We start from the raw sequence: 27778 nt of genomic DNA, 5'->3' as shown, positions 1-27778 counted from the left end.
ACAGAAAACCATCAAAATCCTTGAGAACACAGGCAGCAACCTCTTGGACCTCAGCCGCAGCAACTTCTTTCTAGGAACATTGCCAAAGGCAAGGAAAACAAGGGCAAAAATGAAGTTTTAGGACTTCATCAAGATCTGCTGACTGCCTTCAGCTCAGGTCATGATCCTGGAGTCCCGGGATCGAGTCCCACATCGGGTCCCAGCTCCTCGGGGAGTCTGCTTCTCCCTCTGACCTTCTCCTCACTCATGCTCTCTCTCACTGTTTCTCTTTCAAATAAATAAAATATTTTTTTAAAAAGATCAAAAGCTTTTGTACAGCATAGAAAATAGTCAACAAAGCAAAAGGCAATGGACAGAATGGGAGAATATACTTGCAATGACATATCAGATAAAGGTCTAGCATTCACAATCTGTCAAGAACTTATCAAACTCAGGATGCCTGAGTGGCTCAGTCGGTTGAGTGGCTGCCTTCAGCTGGGGTCATGATCCCAGCATCCTGGGATCAAGTCCCACATCAGTCTCTTTGCTCAGTGGAGAGCCTGCTTCTCCCTCTGCCTCTGCCTGCCACTCCCCCTGCTTGTGCCCTTTTTCTCTCTGACAAATAAATAAATAAAATCTTTTTAAAAAAAGGTATCAAACTCAACATAAAAGAACAAATAATACAATCAAGAAACAGACAGAAGACATGAACAGATATTCTTCTGTAACGAAGACATATAGATGGCCAATAGGCACATGAAAAAGTGCTCAACATCACTTGGCATCAGGGAAATACAAATCAAAACCATAATGAGATACCACCTCACACCAGTCAGAATGGCTAAAATTAACAAGTCAGGAAATGACAGATGTTGGTGAGGATGTGGGGAAAGGGGAACCCTCCTACACTGTTGGTGGGAATGCAAGCTGGTGCAGCCACTTTGGAAAACAGCACGGAGTCTCCTCAAAAAGTTAGAAATAGAGCTCTGCTACAACCCAGCATTCGCACTACTGGGTATTTACCCTAAAGATACAAATGTAGTGATCCGAAGGGGCACATGCACCTGAATGTTTATAGCAGCAATGTCCACAATAGCCAAACTATGGAAAGAGCCTAGATGTCCATCCACAGATGAATGGATAAAGAAGATGTGGTATATACACACAATGGAATACTATGCAGCTATCAAAAGAAATGAAATTTTGCCATTTGGAATGATGTGGATGGAATTAGAGGGTATTATGCCAAGTGAAATAAATCAACAAGGGAAAGACAATTATCATATGATCTCTCTGATACGAGGAATTTGAGAGGCAGGGTGGGGGTTCATGGCAGGAAAGGAAGGGAAAAATGAAACGTGTTGGGACCGGCATGGGAGGGGATAGGGTGGTTGGGTGATGGACATTTGGGAGGATATGTGCTATCGCTATTGCTGTGACTTGTGTAAGGGTGATGATTCACAGACCTGTATGCCTGAAGCAAATAATACATTATATGTTAATTTAAAAATATATAAATAAAAAGTCTTTCTCTCTTAGCATTAAAAACTTTCCCTCACATACCTGCATTGCAAATGAAGCCTTCTTGTTGGAATGTGGGTCTAGATTTTCAAGGCCTTCTTGGTGTCTCTGGCTGGGCTGGCTCATTCAGCAGAGGACTCTTCTGCCAAAATACTGACCATACCAAAAAGAACATGAGACCCCTCTCGGTCGTGCTTGGTTTGTGGAGCAGACTTGCCACATCATTGTCCAAATAAGAGTTTATTGACTTAAGGGATGAGGGAGGGAGTTTTACTAATGTCCCCACTCTGCCCTAGTCCTAGAAAATTCCATGAGAAGTGAAAACATGTCCATACACAGAGTTGTACACAAATGTCATTTACAATAGCTAAATCTAGAAACAATACAAATGCCCAAAAATCTGAGTGAATGAACAAATGGTATATCCATACAATGGAATACTATTCAGCAATAAAAAGGACTGATCTAACCACCGGTATAGACAAATCTCAAAGTCATGCTGAAAGAAGGCAGACACAAAATAATACATAATAATACATAATATTCCATTTACATGTAATTCTAGAGAATACAAATTAATCTACTGTAACAGAAAGACCAGAAACTACCTGGGGCTGGGGTAGAGAGAAGATTGGCTGAAAAGGGATACAAGGGTGCTCTTGAAGCTGACCGAAATACTTTGCATCTTGACCATGGTCGAGGTTACACTGATGTATACATTTGTCAGAATTCATCAAATTGATAGTTTAAATGGGTTCAGTTTACTGTATGTAAACTATATCTCAATAAACTTAATTAGGAAGAAAATTCTAAGGGTACCTGAATGGCTCAGTCAATTAAGCAGCCTGCTCTTGACTCTGGCTGGGGTCGTGATCTTGGGGTCCTGAAATTGAGCCCCCTGTTGGGCTCTGCGCTCAACAGGGAGTCTCCTGGAGGGTTCTCTCCCTCTCCCTGTACCCCTTCCCCTGCCTGCTTGCATTCAATACCCCTCTCTCTCTCAAATGCAAAAAAAAAAGAAAAATTTGTGAAGCTGTGGACCTTAAGTACTACATCCTTTACTTCAATAAGATATGTGTCTTACATGTGAAGTCTATCTGAAAACTCATTCAGACAACAGGTAAGTATTGAACAGCAGCCCAGTGTGGGCACTGGTTGGCACTGGTGAGTCTATAAGGCAGGTTGTACCCTCAGGAAGCCCAAGGCTATAACACAGCTCCCTGAGTTTTCAAAGAGATACAAGCTAGGATGAAAAAGATATGCTAGGGCGCCTGGGTGGCTCAGTGGGTTAAGCCGCTGCCTTCGGCTCAGGTCATGATCTCAGGGTGCTGGGGTCGAGTCCCGCATCAGGCTCTCTGCTCGGCAGGGAGCCTGCTTCCCTCTCTCTCTCTCTGCCTGCCTCTCCATCGACTTGTGATCTCTCTCTGTCAAATAAATAGATAGAATCTTAAAAAAAAAAAAAAAGATATGCCAAAGGGAAAGAATAAGAATTGGTGTCCCTGGTGCTTCCTTGCCTAAGATGCTTATAACAAGTATTACAGATGTCAGGGCCCCATTCCTGACTTATTCAGAATTGCTGAAAAGGCCGGAGAATCTTTATTTTTAGTAAGTATCCTAGGTAAATCTCCACATCAGGTAAATTCAGAAAAAGTGCTTGACTTGATCTCCATTTCATAGGTAGGAATCACTGTCTTCAGCAATCAGAAGACTTTGAACTAGAAGGGCATGTGAAGGGCAACCCACTCATTTACCCCTGACCAATGAGAATCCACCAACTCCTTCCTCTCCATTCCTACAGTCTCAGCTTGTCTGCCAGTTTCCTATCTACTTAACTCTCTCTCCCTTCGGAAGTTCTTGGCTTTTTGGTCCAACCTGGGAAAAACAGAAAAAAGTTCCCTGTACCCAACTCCCACCATATTTCAGAAGGGTAAAGGTTTTTACTAAGCAGTTCTGCAACTTGGGTCAAATATATTGGTCCTTTGATTAGTGTTTCTGCTCCTCGTGCCTGAGAATTCAATGCTAAGCTTTGAAACCCAGTGAACACATTCCCCATGCTGAGAATGGTGGGTGCGAGGGTGTGCATGTGGTCACTTTCTACTCTGCAGGCAACCATTTTGTTTTCATGGGCAATGCCCCAGTGCAACAGGAGGATGTATGGTGGCAGTAGGAATAAAACACTCAGAAAAGGTCTATGTCACAGCTAAAGATCACTCACTATCTCAGAGGCAGCAGCTAGATGCCCTTCCCAGAGCTGGCTAGGTTCCTCCCTAGGAGGCCAGGCCTTTGGGCAGAAGGCAAGGTTTAGTCCTTAGTGGCTATCCTTCCTTCTGGAAGAGGTAGACTGTCCTGTCTTTGAGAACATGCCATGGTGGCCATATTTTAAAATCCCAAATCAAGACATTATATCTGATTAAAAAAAAATCTGTGGATTGATTGATGTGAAAAGCCCCTTAAAAGTATATAAATTAGGGGCACCTGGGTGGCTCAGTTGTTAAAGCCTCTGCCTTCAGCTCAGGTCATGATCCCAGGGTCCTGGAATCGAGCCCCGAAAGGGCTCTCTGCTCAGTGGGGAGCCTGCTTCCCCCTCTCTGTCTCTGCCTGCCTCTCTGCCTACTTGCGATCTCTGTCAAATAAATAAATAAATAAAATCTTTTTTTAAAAAACAAAGTATATAAATTAAATAAATAAAGATTTTAAAAAGGTATATAAATCAAGTCACAGTTACATACTGAATAACTTATATTTCTGGAAAGGAATGCAATCAAAGCAGATAATATCCTGAAAAATCTAGGCCAGTGGTTCTAAACAGGGTGATTTTGGACTCCCAAAGGACATTTGGCAATACTTGGAGACATTTTTGGCTTTTACCTCAGGTATGGGTGAGACCAGGAATGCTGCTCCTACAATGCACAGGACAGCCCCACAGCAAAGAATCCTCCAGCCCTAAAGGTCAGCCTGTGTCCATGGTCGAGAAACACTGCTCTAGGCTCTCTGGTGCTGTACCTGTGGACCCCACAGTGTTGGCCCTGGCATCGGTTTTTATCCTACCTACTTTGGTCCTGGTCTTGACATTGTCATTAGAGGGGAGAGGCTTGGGACCCCTCTGCTCTTTTCTGCTTCCTCCTTTGTCGGCAGAAGGAGACAACTGCCTTTGAAGAGGTGCCCAAGCATGATAAAGGCAGGCAAGGTCTTGAGCCAGTATCTCATCTCATCTTCCATGATAGAGTGTCCAGAACAGAGACCAGCTGCAGCAACAGGGAGGATCACTGGATTTGAAGGGGGACATGTGGGTTCTAGTTCTGGCTGACTCTGCCTTCTGACTTGGTCACTTAACCTCTATACCCCAGTATCTTCAGTTCCTCCTTTGAGCACTGGTACCTGCTCTTGCCTTCTTCAGAGGGCTGCTCTGAGGGTCAGGGGAAGTGAAGGGCATGGCTGGGTTTTGGAAAACTTGAAGGCCAAGCAGCACCAACCTACAGAGTAGTCTTCTGTGTGTGGACATAGGGTTTCCCCCAGGTGGCCAGCAAGAGAAGGTAGGATAATCCTTATGGGGTCACAAACAGCCAGGTATGGTTGGGACATAGAGGAGGAGATCAGGAGTGGCGGGCAACATGGTTCTGGGCAGCACATGGAGCCTTCCTTTGAGGATCCTGCTTTCTTTGTAATTCTCACACACAAGAGGTAGGAACTATACAGCTGTGTAGATGTCCAGAAGTTTTTAGGGGCACCTGGATGGTTTGGTCGGTTAAGCATCTGCCTTCAACTCAGGTCATGATCCCAGGGTCCTGGGATGGAGCCCCACATCAGGCTCTCTGCTCAGTGGGGAGTTTGCTTCTCCCTCTCCCTCTGTGATCTCTCTCACTCTCACTGTCTCTCAAATAAATAAATATAAATCTTAAAAAAAAATAACAAGTCCAGAAGTTTTTAGGAATTGGAGAGTTTGGAAAAAAATTTTCCCACTTACAAAACTTTTCTAATTTCTCTTCATCCACAATCTTTGGCTATGGTTTTCTTTTCATGTATGTGTGTGGGAGAGATCATCTAGTTTTTTCCCACCAATTTTTGTTTTAGATATTTATTTTTGTTCCAATTAATGTTTATTACTGGACATTTCAGTTATTCCAAATTTGTGCTAATATATACAACATAGAAAGTAAACAGCTACAAAAGAATTAGAAATTTAAAAGTAGATTTAGGGGCACCTGGGTGGCTCAGTTTTTGGCTCAGGTCATGATCTCAGAGTTGTGAGATCAAGCCCCATGTCAGGCTCTGTGCTCAGTGTGGAGTCTCATCAAGACTCTCTCTCTTCCTCTCCTCTCCCTCTGCCCCTTGGCCCCTCTGCCCACTTGTACTCATAAATCAATAAATAAAATCTTTTCAAGAAGCCATCTAAAAAATAAATAAAGGGACACCTGGATGCCTTAGTCGGTTGAGCGTCTGCCTTTGGCTCAGGTCACAGAGCCTGATGCAACATCTCTTTCCCCAGGCTAACCTCCTACAGCACATGTGATATGACCCCTTGCACTACATGGGGGATAGGGGTGCCCACCTCTGCACAGCTGAAAATCTAGCAATAGCTTTTGCCTCCCCCCAAAACTTAACTATTAATAACTATTAGCCAGAAACCTTACTGATAACATAATCAGTTAACACATATATCTTTAAAGATTTTATTTATTTATTAGAGAGAGAGGGAGGGAGAGGGAGCACAATCAGGGGGAGGGGTAGAGGGAGAAGGAGAAGCAGCTCAGCTGGTTGAGCGTCTGACTTTTGGTTTCTGCTAAGGTCATGATCTCCGGGTCAAGGGATCAAGCCCCGCATTGGGCTCTGCACTCAGCAGGGTCTGCTTGGATCTCTCTCTCATCCTCTCTCTCTCTCTCTCTCTCTCTCTCTGCTCACATGTTCATGTGCTCTCTCTCTCTCTCAGATAAATAAATCTTTTTTAAAAAGTGGATATGGGTGCCTGGGTTGCCCAGTGATTTAAGCATCTGCCTTTGGCTCAGGTCATGAGCCCAGGGTCCTGGGATTGAGTTCCACATTGGGCTCCCTGCTCAGCAGGGAAGTCTGCTTCTCCCTCTCCCTCTGCTGCTCGAGCGTGCACTCTCTCTCTCTGTCAAATAAATAAATAAAATCTTATAAAAAATAAAAATAAATTTTAAAAGGTGGATAATAGGGTTTAGGTTATGTTGTTGCTTTCAGTAAGGGAACTTATATCAAGCATTTAGCATCCTGGCATATGATAAGTACAGTTAGCTATTAGTTATCATTATTTTTCCTATTTGTTTTATTAAAATAGCAATACATAGTCTTTATAGAAAAATTTACATGCAAACCAAAGAAAAACGTAAGCCAAAAAAGTAAAGAAAAACATCTACAATCTTACCCGGAGACAACTACCAATCATACCTGGCTGTGGGTTGCTACAGATAGAATTAATTGGTTACAAAATTCCAATCACACCATACATACACTATAAGTGGCCATAATTTAATTAAATAATATTCCTGCTGTTCCAACTCTTTGCTCTTAAAAGTAGTCAAGAGCATAAATAATGGATTAAAATTAATTAGGGGAAAAAAAGAAAATCCTGTAAAATTATAAAAATTGGGCAACAATGCTTAAAGTTACACAAGTGGTGTTCATCAAAACAACCCTCATCTGAAAAGCCAAGAACTGACTTTTCTAGATCTGTTTTGCTTCATAATTTTAAAATATATATTTTTTTTAAATAAAGGGAAAGAAAGGTAATCTGACAAGATGTTGACAGTGGTTATCTCTTTGGTTTCCTTCACATCTTGCTGTAACTGCCAGATGCTCTACAAGGAGGATACTTGACTCTACAGCAGCAGGAGTAGAATCCAGGATGATGGCAGGGCTATCTTCAGCCTCTCAGCTGGGCCCCTGGGCCCCTGGGCTCCTAAGTGAGTCTGAGACAGAGCCCCCCAGGACAAGCCTGCTGGGTGGGTGAAGGCTCCAGTGGTGTGCAGGGGCTTGCTGCTAAATTTTAGTCACTGTGCAAAAGAGGGAAGGATGATATAGAAGGCTAGCACTATTGCCCTTTCTAGAAGCCCAAAGAAACCAGAACGCCTGCCTCTCTTATTTGGTGGCCCTTCCTCATTTACTGGAGCCAGCTCATGTGATCCTCCTACAGTCTGGGAAACAGGTAGACACCTCTCCTCTGTGCTTGATCTGCTCTTCCTAAGGTCCCCAGTGACCTTGAATTGTCCCCCTCCCCTAATCATTTACATCCTCCTCTTTGACACTCTTTCTAGTATTTTACACTGCTGACCACTCCTTTACTTTGAAAAAGTTATTTTTCTGCCAGGAGTGCACTCTGTCTTGGCCAACCGTAACAGACTCTTATTAGGTTGCATCACTGGTGTCCTTTCTTCTTTTCCACACCTTCCAGACTCTCTTTTTGGTCTCCTTCTTCTATGAATTCTCCATTAGTGGGCTCATCAACTACCAATATAAAGCCCCAACCACACATTGATGTGTTCTAGATCCTCAATTCCTGTATTTCCAACTTCAGGCTTCTCATGACTGAACAAACCTCTGGCTGGCTGAAGCAGATAGGGGATGTATTGGAAGGATGAATCCACTCACCAGGTTACAGGGAAGACTGAAGATCCAGGCTTAGAAGTGATGGAGGCTAGAGCAGTTGTGGAGAGCCAAACAGAGGGTGCAGGAGCATAACTCCTTCAGGGCATGAGGACTGAAGAATGTAGTTGGCATAAGAATGCTACCTACTGAGGTAGAGCAAGATGGCAGAGGAGTAGGAGACCTAAATTTCGTTGGGTCCAGAATTCAGCTAGTTATCAAACCATTCTGAACACCTATAAACTCAACAGGAGATCAAAGAGAAGAAGAGCAGCAATTCTAGGAACAGAGAAATGACCACTGTTGGAAGGTAGGACATCCGGAGTAGTGAATCCGAAGAGATATATGGGAAGGGGGGGCAGGGGTTGACCCCCAGCAAGTGGTAGAGCAGCAGAGCAAAAATTCAGAACTTTTAGAAGTCTGCTCCACTAAGGGATGTTGCTCCAGAGGCTAAGCTGGGGGTGGAGCCCTCACGGGGACAGTGTGGTCTCAGGCCTTTTGAGTCACAGAAAGACCAGGGTTACCTGTGTGTGGCAGAGCTCCCAGGTATTGGAGTGGGGAAGCCAGGTACAGAGATGGAGCCGAGGAGTGGGCTCTCAGCTTGGGGTTACCTTAAACTGGGATCCAAGGCACATTCAAGCCACTTCTCTTTGAGCAAGGACCCCACAAGTAGCAGATCTGGGGAAACCAATGCTTCCTCCACCAGAGGAGTGGCACAGGTGCACACTGCAGAAATCTGCTGGGTTGGAGACTCCAAACTGGGCTATGTGCCAGAGACAGAAATGCTCGGTCACAGGCTGGGTAAGCACAGAGTGTGGCCAGAGACCAGGGACACGGGGGGTGGGGATTGACTGCTTTTCTCTGAGAGTGCACCGAGAAGTGGGGCCCCAAGCTCTCAGCACCTACAGGGCCAGAGATTGGGAGGCCACCATCTTCATTCCCGTCCTCCAAAGCTGTATGGAAAGCTTTCAGGGAACAAACACTGCCAAGAGCAAACCCGAGCAGATTACTTAGTCTGGCCCCTGGCAAGGACAGTGCAATTCTGCCTTGGGCAAAGACATTTGAGACTCACTGCAACAGGCCCCTCCCCCAGAAGATTAGCAAGAACACCCAGCCAAGAACAAGTTCACCAATCAATGAGAACTGCAGAACTCCAAGCTAGGGGAATGCACCACACAGGATTCATGGCTTTTTCCCATGATACATTAATCTTTTCAAGTTAAATTGTTAAAATTTTATTTTTTTCATATTCTATATTTTAAAATTTTTCCTCTTTCCTATTTTACCTTTTAAAAAAACTATTTTATCCTATCAATACATTTTTTAAAAGTCTTTTAAAATTTTCATTAGTATAGTCATATTCTATCACTTCATTGTATTTAACCATACTTTTTGTAGACTTATAAGTTGTTCATTCTTTAAAATTTTGGGGATATAGTTTCTTCCAAAAACCAAAATATACCCTAAATCTAGCATATAGCTTTGTTCTAATCTGAGCCTGATCATAGTTTCTCTTTTTTCTTCTGTTTTTCTTTTGCCAACCAACTTCTTATCAATTCCTTTTTTAGAATCTTTTTCAATATTCATCTTTACAGTCATATTCCATCCCTTCATCGTGTTTAACCTTGTGTGTGTGTATGTATATGTATGATGTGTGTGTGTGTGTGTGTATGTTTTTCTTTCTTTAAAATTCAGGGAGGCAATTTCTTCTAACAGACCAAAACACACTCAAAATCAAGTGTGTGGCTCTGTGGGGATTTAAAAAGGGATATATATCCCCACAGAGCCACACACTTGACTTTGAGATGTATATATATATATATATGTGTATATATATGAGTATATGTATATATATACACATATATATTCCCTCTCTCTCTCTCTCTCTCCTTTCTTCTCCCCCAGTCTTGGTCTCTTCTGATTTGGTTAGTGTATATTGTTCTAGGATTGTTTCTACCCTTTTATTATTTTGTTCTCTCATTCATCTATTCTTATCTGGATAAAATGACAAGGTGGAAAAACTCACCTCAAAAAAAAAGAACAAGAGGTAGTACCGATGGCTAGGGACCTAATCAATACAGACAGTAAGATGTCAGAACCAGAATTCAAAGTGATGATTATCAAGATGCTACCTCAGCTTGAAAAAAGGATGGAAGATACCAGAGAATCCCTTCCTGGAGAAATAAAATTCCTTTCTGCAGAAATAAAAGAACTAAAATCTAACCAAGTTGTAATTTTAAAAAAAGCTATTAATGAGGTGCAAACAAAAATGAAGGCTCTTACCACTAGGAAAAATGAGGTAGAAGAGAGAATTAGTGATAAGAAGACCAAATGAGGGAGAATAAAGAAGCTGAAAAAAAGAGAGATAAACAACCAGTGGACCACGAGGGGAGAATTGGAGAGATAATTGATACTATAAGACAAAACAATATTAGAATAATTGGAATCCCAAAAGATGGAAGAAAGAGAGAGGGGGGGCAAAAAGGATATTGGAGCAAATTACAACAGAGAACTTCCCTAATTTGGTGAAGGGAACAAGCATCAAAATCCAGGAGGCCCAGAGACCTGCCCCCCTCACAATCAATAAAAATAGGTCCACACCCTGTCATCTAATAATAAATCTTACAAGTCTAAGTGACAAAGAGAAAATCCTGAAAGCATCTCAGGACAAGTGGTCTGTAACATACAATGGTAGAAATATTAGATTGGCAGCAGACCTATCCACAGAGACCTGGGAGGCCAGAAAGGACTGACATGATATATTCAGAGCTCTAAATGAGAAAAATATGCAGCCAAGAATACTATAACCAGTTAGTTGGTCATTGAAAATAGAAGGAGACATAAAAAGCTTCCAGGACAAACAAAAACTAAAAGAATTTGCAAACATCAAACAGCCCTACAGGAAACATTGAAAGGGGACCTCTAAGCAAAGAGAGAACCTAAAAGTAACAGACCAGAAAGGAGCAGAGACAATATATAGTAACAGTCACCTTATAAGCAATACAATGTCATGAAATTCATATCTTTGAGTAGTTACCCTGAATGTTATGGGATAAAAACCCCAATCAAAAGACACAGAGTATCAGAATGGATTAAAACAAACAAATAAAAACAAGACCCATTGATATGCGGTCTGCAAGAAACTCACTTTATATCCAAAGACACATCAAATTTAAAGTGAGGGGGTAGAAAACAGTTTACCATGATAATGGACGTCAAAAGAAACCTGGGGTGGCAATCCTTAGATCAGACAAGTCAGATTTTAAGCCAAAGACTATATAATAAGAGGTGAAGAAGGACACTATATCATACTTAAAGGGTCTGTCCAACAAGGAGACCTAACAATTTTAAATATTTATGCCCCCAACATGGGAGCAGCTAATTATATAAACCAACTAATAACAAAATCAAAGAAACACATCAATAATAATTCAATAACAGTAGGGGACTTTAACATCCCCTGCACTGAAATGGTCAGATCATCTAAGCAAAAGATCAACAAGGAAATAAAGGCTTTAAATGACACACTGGACCAGATGGACATCACAGATATATTTAGAACATTTCATCCCAAAGCAACAGAATACACATTCTTCTCCAGTGCACATGGAACATTGTCTAGAATAGATCACATCCTGGGTCACAAATCAGGTCTCAACCAGTACCAAAAGTTTGGGATCATTCCCTGAATATTTTCAGATCATAATGCTTTGAAACTAGAACTCAACCACAAGAGGAAAGGTGGAAAGAACTCAAATACATGGAGGCAGTAGAGCATCCTACTAAAGAATGAATAGGTCAACCAGGAAATTAAAGAGCAATTTTAAAAATTCTCGGAATTGGGGCGCCTGGGTGGCTCAGTGGTTTGGGCCTCTGCCTTCAGCTCGGGTCATGATCTCTGGGTCCTGGGATCAAGGCTTGCATCGGGCTCTCTGCTCAGTGGGGAGCCTGCTTCCCCCTCTCTCTCTGCCTGCCTCTCCACCTACTGTGATTTCTCTGTCTCAAATTAAAAAAAAAAATCTTTTTAAAAAATGATTGGAATGGAAACAAATGAAAATAAAAACACAACTGTTCCAAGTCTTTAAGACACAGCAAAGGCGGCCCTGAGAGGAAAGTATATAGCAACAGAGCCTTTCTCAAGAAAAAAGAAAGGTCTCAAGTACACAATCTAACCCTACACCTACAGGAGTTACAGGAAAAACAGCTAAAATGAAATCCTAAACCCAGCAGGAAAAGAGAAATAATAAAGATAGAAGCAGAAATCAATGAAATAGAAACCAAAAGAACAGTAGAAGAGATCAATAAAACTAGGAGCTGGTTCTTTGAAAGAATTAATAGAATTGATAAACCCCTGGACAGACTTATCCAAAAGAAAAGAGAAAGGACCCAAATTAATAAAATCATGATGAAAGAGGTCAGATAACAACTAACACCAAAATACAAACAATTATAAGGACATATTAGGAGCAACTGTACACCAGCAAATTTGACAATCTGGAAGACATGGATGCATTCCTAGAGATATATAAACTACCCAAACTGAACCAGGAAGAAATAGAAAACCTGAACAGACCCATAGCCAGTAAGGAGCTTGTAGCAGTCATCAGAAATCTCCCAAAAAAGAATCCAGGGCCAGATGGCTTCCCAGAGGAACTCTACCACACATTTAAAGAAGAATTTACACCCATCTTCCTGAAACTGTTCCAAAAAATAGAAATGGAAGGAAAACTTCCAAACTCTTTTTAGGAGACCAGCATTCCCTTCATACCAAAACCAAAGACCCCATCAAAAAGGAGAATTAACAGACCAATATCCCTGATGAACATGGATGCAAAAATTCTAACCAAAAATTCTCACTAGCCTATAGGATCCAACTGTACATTAAAAGCATAATTCACCATGACCAGGTGGGGTTTATTCCTGGGCTGCAAGGTTAGTTCAACATCCACAAATCAATCAATGTGATACAATACATTAATAAAAGAACAAGAACCCTATGATACTCTCAGTAGATGCTGAAAAAGCATTTGACAAAGTACAACACCCTTTCTTGTTCAAAACTCTTCACAGTGTAGGGATAGTGGGTACCTACCTCAATATCATCAAAGCCATCTATGAAAAACCCACAGCAATATCATTCTCAATGGACAAAAACTGAGATTTTCCCCTAAGCTCAGGAACATGGCAGAGCTGTCCACTCTCACTATTCAAAATAGTAGTAGAAGTCCCAGCCTCAGCAACAAAAAGACAGCAGACAACAAAAAAGCCTCAGAGAACAAAAAGAAATAAAAGGCATTGTAATTGGCAAAGAAGTTGCCAAACTATCTCTCTTTATGCATGATATAATACTTCATGTGGAAAACCTAAAAGACTACACTCTAAAGCTGCTAGAACTCATACAGGAATTCAGTAAAGTGTCAGAATAGGAAATCAATGCACAGAAATCAGTTGCATTTCAATACACCAACAACAAGACAGATGAAAGAGAAATTAAGGAGTCGATCCCATTTACAATTGTACCCCAAACCGTAAGATACCTAGGAATAAACATAACCAAAAAGGCAAAGAATCTGCACTCAGAAAACTGTAAAGTACTTGTGAAAGAAACTGAGATAGACACCAAGAAATGGAAAATGTTTCCAAGCTCATGGATTGGAGAACAAATATTGTGAAAATGTCTATGCTATCCAGAGCAATCTACACATCGAACGCAAACCCCATCAAGATACCATCAACTTTTTTTCAAAGAAATGGAATAATCCTAAAATTTATATGGAACCAGAAAGACCCCAAATAACCAGAGGAAGGTTGAAAAAGGAACCGAAAGTTGGCGACATCCCATTTCCAGACCTCAAGCTCTATTACAAAGCTGTAATCATCAAGACAGTGTGGTACTGGCACAAAAGCAGACACCTAGATCAATGGAACAGAATAGAGAGGCCAGAGATGCACCCTCAACTCTATGGTCAACTAATCTTCGACAAAGCAGGAAAGAATGTCCAACGGAGAAAAGACAGTCTCTTCAGCAAATGTTGTTGGGAAAATTGGACAGCCACATGCAGAAGAGTGAAACTGGACCATTTCCTTATACTACATACAAAAATACTCTAAATGGATGAAAGACCTTAGTGTGAGACAGAAATCCATCAAAATCCTTGAGGAGAACACAGGCAGCAACCTCTTCGACCTCAGCTGCAGCAACTTCTTCCTAGAAACATCACCAAAGGCAAGAGAAGCAAGGGCAAAAATGAACTATTGGGAGATCATCAAAATCAAAAGCTTTTGCACAGCAAAGGAAACAGTCAACAAAACCAAAAAACAACCAACAGAATGGGAGAAAATATTCACAAATGACATATCAGATAAAGGGTTAGTATCCATGATCTATGGAGAACTTATCAAGCTCAAAACTCAAAGAACAAATAATCCAGTCAAGAAATGGGCAGAAGACATGAACAGACATTTCAACAAAGAAGACATCCAAATGGCCAGCAGGCACATGAAAAAGTTAACATCACTTGACATCAGGGAAATATAAATCCAAACCACAGTGAGATACCCTCTCACACCAGTCAGAATGGCTAAAATTAACAAGTCAGAAAACAACAGATGCTGGTAAGGATGCAGAGAAAGGGGAACCCTCCTACACTGTTGGTGGGAATGCAAGCTGGTGCAGCCACTCTGGAAAACAGCATGGAGTTTCCTGAAAAAGTTGAAAATAGAGCTACCCTATGACCCAGCAATTGCACTACTGGGTATTTAACCCTAAAGATACAAATGTAGTGATCCAAAAGGGCTTGTGCACCCCTATATTTACAGCAGCAAGGTCCACAATAGCCAAACTATGGAAAGAGCCTAGATATCCATCAACAGATGAATGGATAAAGATGTGGTATAGGGGCACCTGGGTGGCTCAGTGGGTTAAGCTTGTGACTTCAGCTCAGGTCATGATCCCAGGTTCCAGGGATTGAGCCCTGCATCAGCTCTTTGCTCAGCGGGGAACCTGCCTCCATCTCTCTCTTTCTGCCTGTCTCTCTGCCTACTTGTGTGTGTGTGTGTGTGTGTGTCTCTCTCTGTCAAATAAATAAATAAATAATCTTTAAAAAAATGAACAGAGGACTCAGGAAGTTAAGAAAAAAAAAGAAGTTGTATATATACAATGGAATATTATGCAGCCATCAAACCCCCCAAATCTTGCCACTTGCAATGACGTGAATGAACTAGAGGGTATTATGCTAAGCAAAATAAGTCAATCAGAGAAAGACAATTATCATATTATCTCTCTGATATGAGGAATTTGAGAGGTGGCAGGGGTGGTTTGTGGGGAAGGGAGGGAAAAATTAAACACGATGGAACCAGGGAGCAAGACAAACCATAAGAGATTCTTAATCTCAGGAGACAAACTGAGGATTGCTAGGGGGTGGGGGGTCAGGGATAGGGTGGCAAGGTGCTGGACATTGCAGAGGGTATGTGCTATGATGAGTGCTGTGAATTGTGTAAAACTGACAATCCAGGGACCTGTACCCCTGAAACAAATAATACATTATATGTTTAGAAAAAATTAATTAATTTTTAAAAAGAAAAAACAAACACAACAAGAATCTTGAATTGCGGAAAAATGTAAAAGATAGACTTGGGAAAATTGGCGAAATTTGAATGTGGAATAAATACTGGGTGATACCATGGACTTGTTTTTTTTTTTTTAATGTAAATTATATTGGAGTTATATAAGAAAAAATAATGCTACCTCCTATGGAGTGTTTGCTGAATCTTAAATGATACGTACAGATGAGGAAACTGAGGCCCAAAGAGGATGATTAAACTCACATTCCTTCCTTCTTTAGCCATTATGCTCAACTTTAGAATTCTGAGAGCATCTAACATGGTCCTGGCTGAGGATGGACAGAGCCCCTTCACGGACAGTCCACCAAAATACTCAGCGGGAATGATTCTTTCCCCTAAAACTACAAACTTTTCTGAGTGTGGATGCAGGGGGTGAAGATGACAAATGTCTACCATACTCCTGCCCAGAAACATCCAACTTCTGCCTTACCTTTTTCCTACTCCACTTCTAAATATTATTCTAATAATTTCCCTTCCTTCATCACTAGTCATCTTCTAGAATACAAGTCTGACCCATCCAGCCCTGTTCCCTCCTAAAAACCCTTTATGGATTCCTACTGCCCTTAGATAGAGGTGGTTTTTTAAATTGTTTTGTTTCTGTCTCAATTCAAATTTTATTACCCTCATTATATGCAGGTGTGTAGCAAAAAGCTTCTTATCAGCTAACTATATGAAAAGATAAATAGTGTAAATCATTCGTGTGATCCAAAATGGGCAAAAGCAAAAGATTATAGCTTCCCCTCAAGAAGAAAAAATTCAGACCTATGAAAAGGATAACACATTTTAAGAACTTGTATTTACTTAGAAGCATTCAGAATATCAACAGAACAGGGACACCTGGGTGGCTCAGTCGGTTAAGTGTCTGTCTTCAGCTCAGGTCATAATCCTGGGGGACCTAGGATGGAGTTCCACATCGGGCTCCCTGCTTAGTGGGGAATGTTTCTCCCTCTCCCTCTGTCACATTCCCTGTTCACATGCCATGCTTTCTCTCTCTCTCAAGTAAATAAATAAATAAATATTGTTTTTAAGATCTTACTTATTTGTCAGAGAGAGAGAGTGCACAAGCAGGGGAAGAAGCAGGCAGTGGGAAAAGAAGGCTCCCTGCTGAGTAAGGAGCCCAACGTGGGACTTGATCCCAAGACTGTGGGATCCCAACCTGAACTGAAGGGAAAGGCTTAACCAATTGAGCCACACAGGCATCCCAAATAAATAAAATTAAAAAAAAAAATAGAGGGGCATCTGGGTGGCTCAGTTGTTAAGCGTCTGCCTTTGGCTCACATCATGATCCCAGAGTCCTGGGACTCCAGGGTGCTGGGATTGAGCCCCAAGTTGGGCTCCCTGCTCGGCAGGAGGCCTGCTTCTCTCTCTCCCACTCCCCCTGCCTGTATACTCTCTCTCGCTGTGTCCGTCTCTGTCAAATAAATAAATAAAACCTTTAAAAGAAAAAAAAAAGTCAACAAAACAGCCGCAACTTTTTTTTTTTTTAACAACTACAAAGTGAACAGAAAAACAATAATTTCATATAAGTCGCATCAGAAACAACTAAAGATGAAAAAAACCATCATCCCCCTTTTATCTGATTTGGGCGGTGCACCAAGAACTTGCTTTACATTTTTATGCCCATACTGCTAACAAATTTAATAGCTATTGAAAATACCACGGGGATAAGGCTAGCTAAAGACAAATTCGGTAGTATGTAAACTCCATTTTAAAAAAGACATGGTAAAGTTTAAAAAGAGATCTTACACCGCCTAACAATTTATTTATTTTTTTTTTTCATTAAAAGGAGGGGGAGCATTAAATGCTTTAGGGACAAGAAAAAAAGCTGCCCTCAAACCAATTTTTCCACCAGAAAAATCTTCTTCCTTGCCTTCCTTTTTTATCTTGCTCTTTTCAGCCCTGGATAACTCCCATTTCTGCCTCATCAGCTTCCCTGTAGCTCAATATGCAACAATATCCTTTTCCTATTTTCCCTTCAGCTAGGCAGCCTCCGGAGACTGCTCGTCGTCTCCAGCAGCATCATCACATGTCTCTCCCAGGTCCTTCCCACATCACCAATGGGCAGGCCCAGGTGTTCTCCTTTGATTTTTGGATGCTACTCAGAGCAAAACAATGTGAAGGCCAAAGGAGGCCTCTTGGATACATCAGGATCGTTGAATTTCCTTATTATTTCCCCTTTAAGAGGTATGGATACAGGTTTTCATGTCTCTTTCATAATGAGCCTTGTCAGTCTTTGCCAGATCTTCAAATTTTCCTTCCTCTCTAGAAGACATGTCTTCCACCCCTCTGAGTACTACTTAGAAAACTTGGAGAAGCTGACTGAAGCATCTTCATGCCTCATCTTGTGCCCCTTCCAGCAAGTTTGCAGAAAGAATGCACACGATGTTTTCTGCCTATCAGGATCCTTCTTAGGGTCTCCTTTGCCTATGTTTAATTATTTTTTCCTCCTTGAGGCTGAGTCACCCAGTGCCCATCTGGCTCTCAAGGGCCCTGATGCTATTTCTGCAGAACTCAAGGTACTGCCTTGGCTCTCTAGATGAAGTTATCAATATGGTTTACAAGGCCCTTCCCAAGCGCTCCCTTCCCACAAAGCTCCAATTTCTATCACCGCAGCCCTGCTGTTCCTCAAACATGGCCTCTGTGCCTTTGTACAGGTTCCTCCCTTTTCACATTCTTCCTCAGGAATCCATACATATTTGTCTTTCAAAGATGGGCTCAGATGGTACCTGCTCATGGAGCGAGCCTTCCTCGAAAAGGTAGGATGAGTTGGTAACTCCCTCTTTTTACTCTCATCATACCCAATATGGACTTAGATTATAGCCCCAAGCACATTTTATTACTGCATTTCTTTACAAGTCTGTTTCCCCGCTAGTTTGGGAGCTCCATCTCAAGTAGGGCCTGGGTTTTTCTCTGTTTCATTTCTGTAGCACTTAGCACTGTGCCTGGCATATAGTGTTTGCTGAATCTTAAAGGAACTATGCAGATAAAAAAAACTGAAGCCCAAAGAGGGTAAATCACACACCTAGAAAAAGGAACCAACCTGAGGGAAATGGATTTGGAGGAGATAGGATACATCAGATGGTGATTTTAATAGCTTGGGCAGTTGCTAAGGACCCTATAGCACCCACCACCCACCTTGCACCCACATACAGGCTGGTAACCACCTATTTATTCTCTTATTTACTCCCTTGGGAAATCTCCCTTTGAGAAAATTGGGCTCAAACTCAAAGAGTCAGGGGAAATTTAAGTTAAAGAAGAGTAAGATCCTCTTGTTCCTGGGTTCTTATAGACAAAAAAGTGAACTGACTCAGAATGCATGGACTTGACCTCTGGGGGCTTTTAAAAACAAGAGAGATTTTATCAGGAGGACTAAGCCCAAAGTTCTGTTAGAGGCAGACAAATGACCGAGCAGACGCCTGAAGAGTCTGCCTCTTGAGGAGGCCCATGAGGAGCAAAGGAACCAGCCAGAGAAGTCCAGTGTCTCCAACCATGTTCCCATCGCGCTCCAGGATGTTTGGGGGAGGGAAGACGAATGAGGGAGCTCTTGCTAATTAAGCCTCTACCCAAAAACGAATGTGAGGCTAATAAGGCGGCCCCATTCCAGGGCACCTCCACACCAAGCCAGCCGGTCTGCCTGTTTATTGCCCGTATGGAGATCATTAATGCCTCCTGACACTGAGGTCACTCCTGGGGTCAATCCCTCAGCCCGTTGTGCAAAACAAGGGGAAATGAACTTCCCAGCACATGTGGCTCAGGCTTGGAGGGGAGGGGGGCTCCCATCACCCCACACCTCAGCTCTGGGAGAGATCAGCACCCCAGGCTGTCAGACCCCCCAACACAATCCCCTCTGCCCAAGCCGGACTCTGGGGAAGTGGTCCTGCGGAAGGCGAAGGAGAGCCTTCGTCTGGACCAGGACAACCCCCACTGAGGTTGTCCCAACCCACAGACGGACACTAATCCCCTGGCGACGGGCTGGGGTGGTGTCTGGGAGCTGCAGCTGCAGCTCGACAGGGGCCAGGCCCCGGCCGCAGGTGGCGGGAAGGCGCAGGTCGGTGGCCACGTGGGCTCGAGCTGTAGCTTCACCCCACCCTCACCCGCTTCTCCTGTGCTGATTGGACCCCTTACCCCTCCGGATCCAAGATGGCGGAGGGGGTGGGGTTCCGGCCCAAGCAAGCTGCAGTTGGTGAAGCCCAGGACTTCTGAGCTGAAGGACGGCCTCAGTAGCCATTCAGGGAGCTCCTGGCGGTGGTAGTGGGCACTTTGCCACTTTACCTCACACTTCCGCAGCCAAGGCAGCCGCACAAATCCATCTCTTACAGCCTGAGAAGGGCCAGTGTGGGACAAAGGAACACGAAGATGGTCCTCTGGGCAAATCCATACCAGTCTGGGCCCTCCAGTATACTCTGTAATGACCAGAACTGGCAATCAGCCCCTACTGACCCAGGAAGATGTTGAGAAAGCCCCCAACTGGCTTGGAGGAAATCAATAGGATTATGAAGTTAATGTCACAGCAGGCTGAGTGACAGTTACCAAATAAATGATCTCAGAGGACAAGGCTGAGGTTAAATGAAGCCCAATAAATAAAGGGACATGTTCAAAGAAGGAACTTCAGAAAATGCAGGGACATGGGGGATTGAGTCTAGAGACTCCTTCCTGGCCTCCCCTTTTAGGGTCTGTTGAATTCTAGGGGAGCCACAACCTCAGGCTCTGCCTCCCAGGAACACAGACCAGAGTCTGTGCCCTGCTCAATGCCAGTGTGGCATAGCTCTTAGGCTCAGGGTTCCTTGGACAGCTCCATCCACCCAGCTTTGGTGGCTGAAATTAGAGAATGGCAACTCCACTGTGAAGGTCTGACCAGTTAATAAAGCCCCAGAATGCCTCTGATTCCTTAGAGACAGGGAATAGACCAACTGCAGCAAGAGGGGATGAAGCTAGATGTTAGGAGGCACTTCCCAAACATTATCTAGATGGAGGGAGCTTAAGGATCTTGGAGGCAAGGAAGAAAGCCTGTTATAGTGGATTTTATTCCAGACGAAAGTGTGTTTATCCTCATCCCCATCTGTGCCTGGGTTATTAAACATTGCCCTGTTTTGGCCAAGATGGTGTTACCAGCTAGAAGGGGCCATCGGCACCATCTTTGCATAAGAAAAGATTGCAGTAGAATCAGTGCTCTCCATTCTACTACCAGCATGTCCTGGTGACTGAGCAGCCCACTTCCATGAGTCCTGCTGACTCTTTCGTGGCCAGCTTGGTGGGGGTCAGTGGGAGACAGAGCATGATGTTTCTGGGACCATGAAGGATGTACTATGTCTTTGGGTAGGGGGGAGGCTTGAACTCATGACCCTGAGACCAAGACCTGAGCTGAGATCAACAGCTGGACACTTAACCAACTGAGCCACCCAGGAGGTGCCCCTGTACTCTTTCTTTCTTTCTTTTAAAGACTTTATTTATTTATTTGACAGACAGAGATCACAAGCAGGCAGAGAGAGGAGAAAGCGGGCTCCTTGCTGAGCAGAGAGCCCGATGTGGGGCTTGATCCCAGGACCCTGAGATCATGACCTGAGCTGAAGGCAGAGGCTTCAGCTAGGCTATGCCACCTAGGTGCCCCTATCTTTGGGGAGTCTAAAGAGAGATGACTAAGTCTTTGGTCTCTAGGTAGGTATTGTATTTTTTAGAAAATGAACAATAACGATAGTAAAGATCTTGGGGTCTAGAAACTTAGAGGTCGAATGAACTCTTTTTTTAAGCGTGAGACCGTGGGTAAGATCAATTGACAGTACAGTAATGATAATAGGATTATCTTGTGTCAGGTGGTATATTACACTTTGACAACAATAGGGGAGGTACTGACAACAACAGTAGGGGAGGTACTGTTATCTTTGTTTAACAAGTGAAATGAGCTTAGTTAGGTTAAATGACCATAGAACAGTATATTTGAATGCATGGGCACTGGAGATCCAGACTAATCAATTGGGTTCAAATCCTGACTTCGTTTCCTCATTGTATGACCTTAGGTATATTTATCTATGAAATGAGGACCATGATAGTATTTACCTGATAATATGGTAAGGTTGAAATGAGGGTAAACACATAAAGCTCTTGGAATTCTGCCAGGCACGTTGTAGGCACGCAATAAACATTAGCTATTGTTGTGAGCCCTTCAAGCACTTCTATGTGTTTCATCCTTTCTACTATCCTTCAAGATGGCTGTTATTATTCAATTCATTTTACAGATGAGGAAACAGGCTTGAAGTGGATCGTGATCTAGGTCCCTCTGTAAGCAGCCTGCAGAGGACCTGAATTCAGGTTTTTTCACTTCAAATTCCAAGGACCTGCTGATTGATCACATACTCTCTCATTCTTAGTCCTAATTTGTTTCAGCCCCTCATTCAAAAAATACCCTCGGAGGACCCACATTCAAACCCAGTTTTGGATAGTCTGTGCTTAGGAAGAATAGAGGGGAGAAAGAAAAAAAAGGAAAAAGGGGGTTGGCTAATGAGACAAATTCTCTGATGTAGGCATATTTGTTACCCAATCCCACCCTTGTAGAGATACCTTACTCAGAGGGATAGCAAAATAAGCGCGCATTTCAGAGCAGTCGTACTGGAGGAAATGGGAAGAAGTGGCAGTGCAGGAGCAGGTAGTGCAATGGGGGAGAAAGTCTGATCAGCAGACAACCCACCCATGGCTAAGGCCTTGGGAACAGAAGACCTAGATTGCTAGCCCTGACTATGCAAAACCCAGATAGGAGTATTCGTTCCTTATCTCTGTAGCGCCCCCACTGAAGAGTTATAGAAAGGACTCACAGGGTAAATGGTAAATCACTGCCTCTGCCCTCAGGCCTGAGGGGGCTCAGACCAGCCTATATCACCCAGGTCAGGGATCAAGCCAATCCACTCCTCAATTTCTTCTAACTGGAAGTTTCTTAATTCTCTTGGTGGGAGAAGGCCTGGGAGGCCAGGGTAAGAGGTCAGGTGAGCAGAACTGCACCTGGGGCCTGAGGGGAAGCACCTGCAGCCGCTGCTACCTACTACCCATTCCTGTTACTCAATCCTTCAATTTCCAGAATGAGCTCAGTCCTGCCCCCACCCCAGCTGAGCTTGATAATCCTAATGGGATGTGGGCTGGAAAATCTAGAACCAAGATTTGGGGCTATTGGGGACACAGTGGGATAAAGCCACAGGGGACAGTGAATTCTGTGCTTCCTCACCCATCCTTTCCTTTTGGGGGACTTAATAAGGACCCCAGGCCTTAGGTCATAGCGCACACTAAAGAGCATGGCTGGGAAGGGGATGTGGAGGGAGGGATTTTTGTGTCCTGGCTTTGAACAGGAAAGTGTGTGCAAACACACAAGGATACACATGAACATTCAGATTGTATCCCTCACGGTGGAGTGCCTAATAAGGACTCACTCAACACATAGTTGCAACCATTACACATGTCTCTGGAGTGTGTTTGTTTGTAAGTAACCGAGACCCAGACTAACAATGATGTCAAGAAACAGGCTTATTTTTCTCCCAAGAAACTGTCAGCACTGGCTTACCTGCTCATTGATGCCCTCAGGCTCTTTCTTTTTGTTCCGATATCCTTAGTATAGTACCCTTTGTCTTTGTGTCAGGGTCTCTAGGGGGTGAGAATTCCAGGGTTCTCATCCTTAGGGACAAAAAACCCAACTCCTCCCTCCCTAACTTCCTCCTGGCAGTCTTCTGTTTAGGCCTTATTGGCCAACATTGGATCACGTGACCACTCCTAGTTACCAGGGAAGTTAGGAAAGCAAGGAACAGGATTTCCAGGATTGGCATAGGGCAGTACTTTGCTCCTATCCTCAGCGGTTCTGACTCAGTTGGTCTGGGGTGGATCTTCACATTGGTATTTATTAAATACTCCAAAAATCTAGTTTTGTTTTTGTTTTGTTTTGTTTGTTTTTTTTTTTTCTAATTGTAATTTGCTTTTCACCACGCTATGGAGCCAGCTCAAGCAGTCGTCTTCAACCAAACCTCCCCTTGCCTCAGTGCAAGCCATTTTTCTGCACTGACCAGGATTCTCCAGTTTATCCTGCAGCCCCTGCTCCCCTCGGAGTTGACTATTTAGGTGATTAATTAGTAAGTTTGCAGGTCATTCATTAGTGAATTTGTGGTAGTAACTGGTTAGATGATCAGTTGACTAATAGAACTAGTAAACTAACCAAGAGCTTGACCTTTCCTTTTTATGCCTGGCACATAGCAAGCACATGATAAATAATACTTTGGATGAATGAATCCATAAAATGGAAACAAAATGGAATTAATACAGCATCGGATGAGATAGTAACTGTGAAACCACTTTGTAAATGGTAAGACACTGTACCAGACATAGGTAAAAATTGACATGAGAAACTACTTCAAAAATTGGGAGGAGGAGTCGTGCCTGGGTGGCTCAGTGGGTTGGGGCCTCTGCCTTCCCCTGGGATGGTGGTCTCAGGGTCCTGGGATTGAGCCCCTCCTTGGGCTTTCCGCTCAGCGGGGAGCCTGCTCCCCCCCCCCCTTCGTGCCTCTCTGACTACTTGTGATCGTTCTCTCTGTCAAATAAGTAAATGGAATCTTTAAAAAAAAAAAAAATTGGCGGGTTGCTTGGGGGGCTCAATGGATTAAAGCTCTGCCTTCCGCTTGACCTCAGGATCCTGGGATCAGAGCCCTGCATCCTGGCTCTCTGCTCAGCGGGGAGCCTGCTTCCCCCCACACCCCTGCCGCTTTTCTGCCGATTGTGATCTCTCTCTCTGTGTCAAATAAATAAATAAAATATCAAAAAAAAAAAAAACAAAAAACAAAAAATCAGGGCCGGGGGCACCTGGGTGGCTCAATTGCTTAAGTGAATGCCTTTGGCTCAGGTCATAATGTCAGGGTCCTAAGATGGAGCCCTGCCTTGGCTCTCTGCTCAGCAGGGAGTCTGCTTTTCCCTCTCACTCTCCCTCTGTGCTCTCCCTTTTCTCTCTCTCTCAAATAAATAAATAAATCTTTAAAAATTAAATAAATAAAAGTTAGGGCCAAGGGAAAGTTTGTTCCCTACACTTCACCAAAGAAATACTGTTTCCACATTTCTGAAATGGAAAAAGACCATTTTGGCCTGCTGCTGATCAGTCAGATTTTGCTCTCAATTATAGTGACTTTGTCAACACTTGGTGATAGCATGTATTTTTATTCCTTTTCCCTTACTCCTATTTTGTCTTTTTACTTGTGTTTTTATTAGCTTATTTTGGTTATAAACCATCTCAAGCCTTTTTGGAAAAGAGGGGGGATAAAATAAATTTTAGAAATATTTGGGAATTAACCTATTAATTACCTACCACGTGCCAGAAATTTACATGCATTAACTTAGTCAAACCTCACAATAAGCTAGTAAATTGGAGTGATTGTATCTATTTTATTTAAGCGTTAAGGGACTTACCCAAGGTCACACAGCTGCTAAATGCTGAGCCAGGATTCAGAGCCAGGTTTCAAAACCAAGGTGAGCCTGACGCCAAACCTGATGGCTTTCCCCTAAACCAACCCAAGTTTGTATGATAAATGGTCAATTATTCAATTAGCTAGCTGAGGAGAGCTTTTGTACTCGGAGCTAGTCAAATTCACTTTGGAAAAAGCGAACAAAAAAACCGCCTGTCTTTTTCTTTTTTCCATAGGCTGTTTATCAACAAATACTATACCTTTCTATTATTTTATGTACCACTAAGAAGAAAAAATATTTATTACACTATAGCACTGCAATGAATTAAACTTCCATTGATTCTAAGATGCATCCCCATTTCAGAGCTGTCAAAATGTGGAAAGAAAGGTACCTGTTAGAATCAATGAAACAAAGAATTCCATTCTACTAACAGAGAATGTGTATACATACCTTCCCTTTCTCTCTTACATGCTGGCTGGTTTGCCCTGTTGTTTTCATCACCAAAGGCTTGCCAGTCCCTTCTGTATCTCATTTCTCCATGTCATCACGAACTACTTAATGCTGATTTGGAGTATCTCCTGTGAGTCTTCAGAAAGCCTTGCACTTATAGAAAGTCTCCACTCTAGTTTCTGGAAAGAACAACTCTAGATGCTCTCATTATGAACTTCCTCCAATGATTATCAACCAGTTCTTTCCAGACTCTGGCCTAAATGTAGTCTTCCCATGGTACCTGGTGATTCACTGCCCTCCCTGTTCACCATTCCACACAGTAGTTGGATGGCTCATCTGTACACTATTTATTTGCAAGGGATTTCCCTACAGGCTGTTGGGGAGGGCATGGGAGGAGGGCTTGGGAGCAGAAGCTGAGATGTGTCATCCAATTCTCCCTAACACAGGAAACATGACTCCCCAGGCATCTCTGAAACACCAGGGCCTTTCCTTTCTCCACTCCAGGAGAAGGCAGGATTGGAGGAGGATTAAACTTCTCCATCCCTTAGATCTTACTTCCTCTTCCTGGTTTGGGACTCCATGAGACAAACTGGGAAAGGAAGATGGGGTAGCAGAATCTGGTACTGCTAAGGATGATAGGGATTCTTGAGCAGTGAGCCCATCGTGGAGATGGCTTATGGCTCCCGACAGCAGCAGCTGGCTTTTCCTAGTTGGTGTTAGGCTTCCACCTTTGAGTGCTGGGTAGTAGGGGAGGCACTGATCCTGGCTTTCCTTTCCTAGCATAAGAAAAAGGACAAATCCATCCAGGGAAGCTATTGCCTCGTCTTGTTCCCGTCAATCTGATTTTGAGGTAAAAGTCTGGAAAGGAACAGAGGCTCATTGGAAATGAGTGGAGGGAGGGATGCAGCTCACTCTGAGGACCAAGAGGCTAACCTGGGAATCCTACTGAGAGAGGACTCTGGTGGGCAGACCTAATCCTGCCTCAGTATCCTGGGCATATGACAGGCTGTGAGGCTTGGACATGGGCTAAGGTCCACATGGACCTGTCTGCCTGTCGCGCTGAAGGGTCCTGTGTCAAGGTACAGACAGATATAGAGAAGGAGAGGTAAGTGGAGACAGAGGGAGTGGAGAGTCAGAGGCTGGGCAGGGAGGTCTAGGCAGTGAAGGGGCCTCCCTTTCTGAGGCACAGAGGCCGGAGGGCTCCCGGCACAGTGGTCTAAGCTTCCTAGACTGGAGCGGGCATTGGACTTCCTCCTCAGCTTTCTGGGATTTTGAGGCGGCTGGCGGAGTCTTGGCCCTCGCCGCAGTTTCCCCCAGGGACTCTGCCAAGCCCTGGCACCTTGAAGCCCGGGCCTCGGCTCAGATTCAGAAGCCGGCCCAGCACTTCCCCGCTGCCGCGGCTCCAGGCCCGACCGCCCGGCCTCCTCCCCGCCCGGGCGAAGGGCCTGCCCTCACCCGTGACCTCCGCGGCCGACTCTGAGGCGCGCCAGGCCGGGTCCGGCGCCCGCTGCCCGCTGCTCGCCAGGCCGGGACAAGCCGGGGGCGGGGGCCGGTCAGCAGAGGGTCCACGCCCTGGCCGTCGCGCCCGCGCGGGGAGCCGGGGAGCAGTAGCGCGCGGGCCGCAGCGCGTAGGTGTGAGAATGTGTTGGGGGCATGGTCGGTGGACGAGTGCGGGGCTGTGAGGCGCTGTGCGCCCGCCCCCCCGCGGGACGTGGGCTTACCGAGCCGCTGCGTGCACGGCTGGGAGCGGGTCTCGGACCGAGGTGTGTGCGGGCGCCGAGCCCGCGGCCTGGGGCTCGGCTGAGGGCGGCTGTCTGGAAGTTGGCTCCGGCCCGACCAGGCCTGGCTGCGCCGCGCCTCAGTGTGCGGGCAGCGCCGGGACTCGGGGCGTGCCGTCCTGGTTGTCGAGTCTTGGTGCGAGCAGTGCGGCCCGGCCGGGCCGCTCTCTCTCTTCCCGCCCCCTCTAATCTAAACCATGCGGGGCTCCCAGCCCGGCTGGGCCGGCGGGGCCCGAGGGCCGCAGGGAGGGCACCAAGCCGCGCGGTGGGGGAGTGCGAGGCCCGCACAGGGCTCGGCGTCCTGGGGCCCGTGAAGCCAGGGGACCCTCGAGCCCCCCTCCCCGGGGGGGCGGCGGGCGCAGACTGATTGACAGCGGCGACGTCAGCGCAGGGGGGTGGCGGCCCCGGAG

The 27778-nt window shown here is 44.4% G+C and overlaps 1 protein-coding gene and 1 long non-coding RNA gene across 5 annotated transcripts in view; one reads left to right on the top strand and one right to left on the bottom strand.

The window, feature by feature from the left end:
• The window catches only part of LOC101675378, a 49624-nt gene extending 21926 nt beyond the window's left edge, over positions 1–27698 (bottom strand). The window contains exon 1 of one of the 2 annotated variants that reach the window (XR_006603701.1): positions 27312–27698. This is a non-coding gene — a long non-coding RNA (uncharacterized LOC101675378). The remainder of the gene's footprint in view (positions 1–27311) is intronic. The other variant, XR_001178604.2, reaches the window with a different exon arrangement.
• TBX4 (T-box transcription factor 4) overlaps positions 27022–27778 on the top strand; it is a 31361-nt gene continuing 30604 nt past the window's right edge. The window contains exon 1 of one of the 3 annotated variants that reach the window (XM_013053633.2): positions 27022–27218. The gene's annotated coding sequence lies outside the window, so the exon portion shown is untranslated. The other 2 variants (XM_004747247.3, XM_013053634.2) reach the window with 2 other exon arrangements.

The sequence above is a fragment of the Mustela putorius genome, unplaced genomic scaffold, assembly GCF_011764305.1.
Source record: "Mustela putorius furo isolate JIRA1106 unplaced genomic scaffold, ASM1176430v1.1 tig00003962_pilon_pilon_pilon, whole genome shotgun sequence".
NCBI classification, from domain to species: Eukaryota; Metazoa; Chordata; class Mammalia; order Carnivora; family Mustelidae; genus Mustela; species Mustela putorius.
Note: the sequence above shows the minus strand (reverse complement) of the source record. Positions and strands in the feature narration are given on the sequence as shown.